The following is a 1,559-nucleotide window of genomic DNA, read 5'->3' as shown; positions in this document are numbered from 1 at the left end:
ATAAATTCCAAATGTGCTTCCTGGTGATCATAAAGAGCTCTGGTCAGTGGAAAAACCCTTACCTCACCAGTTTGAAATGTCAGGTTACAGTTAAACCATTATACTTAGTTTTCTTGGAATTATTTTTAGAGTTACTGGAAATTGTTAAATGCAGAACGATCAGCTGGTTTCAAGATATCTTTAACTTGTGGTCTCATTATGTAGCTCCAGTAGCTAATAGCATTTGATTTATTATATTTATTTATTTATTTATTTAATTACTTATTTTCCAGCTTTAGTTGTGATCAAGTGCTGGCTGATGTGCATCACCTGCTGAAAGGCAGTTTGGTTTGGAAGGTTGTCCAGGATGATCCCAGCGTCCACTGCAGATCACAGCGTGTGAATATTCTGAAGATTTCAAAAGCATCAGCAGCTTTCAAGTGACAAACACTGGATTTATGGAGTTCATATAGAGACGTCTTTTGTTTTATTGACTGTATTGGGAAACGGAGTCTTTGATAGTTCATTTGATCAGATCTGATTGTTTTTCTTACTTCACATGTTTTCTTTTGTTTTTTTCTACCATCTTTAATGTCTCAGTGAAACTGAACTGTGAGTTGAGTACTTGAAGTACAGAAAGACCTAGAAAAATATAAACACAGAAAAAGAACCCTCAACGATGCACATGTTACATTATAACCAATCCAGCACTTTGTACAGAAAATGTATGTTGCCACTGATACAGTCACTTGAATATATCTTCCGGCCAAAATCCACACTAATATGCATATGTAAAAAGACAACACAAATTTGACAATACAGCGTTATATTCAGTATTGGGTAAACAATATATAAGTATTTTTGTAGACTGAGAGATTAAAAAATGCGTCAATGTGAATAACTGAGTCATGGCTCGGGCTGACGGTAGATAGCTGAATGAATTTGAAGCGACATATAATCCTTAACTTGTTTGATTTTAGGTGCTCACCAACAAAAGATTGTTACAACAGTCTGAGGGAGTTTTAACCTGGTTATCTGGTTGTGTATCTGCTCTCTGAATTGTATCATACTGCTAATCTTCTTTCAGGTCATTTGAGTTTTTTAACATTCGTCAGTGTGTTTTCCTTCTTATTACCTGTTGGCATCTTGCTTTGATTTTGCGTGAACAATGTAACAGCACCATCCATCAGATGTGTGCTATGTGAAGATGTTTTAAACACTTTTACAGTTTAGTAAAAGTGTTTGTTTTTCTTATTATTATGTGAGAGACAGAGACTCAAACCAGCAACCTGCAGTTTATAACTCAGCTGATCATGTCCCACCCAAGTTACCCACCCGGGTTTGGCAAAGTAGATCCAGCTCTGCTGAAGCTTTTCAACCACGTCTGTGCGCTCAAACCGGTGACATATTTAAAGGGTTTTAAACATTTCAAGGCAGGAGCCTAACAAGATATCAGCAGGGACATTTACAAGGTCGACCAGCTGATAAACAATGAATCCAACGACAAAAAGATCCATTTAAAATAAAAACAAGAAAAAAACAGAATAGCTTATCATCATGTATTTATGGAAAGATGGAAC

The sequence above is a fragment of the Haplochromis burtoni genome, unplaced genomic scaffold, assembly GCF_018398535.1.
Source record: "Haplochromis burtoni strain Fernald_Lab_line unplaced genomic scaffold, NCSU_Asbu1 Contig_879, whole genome shotgun sequence".
In the NCBI taxonomy this organism is placed as follows: Eukaryota; Metazoa; Chordata; class Actinopteri; order Cichliformes; family Cichlidae; genus Haplochromis; species Haplochromis burtoni.
The sequence above is the reverse complement of the archived record's forward strand: the minus strand, read 5'-3'. Positions refer to the sequence as shown.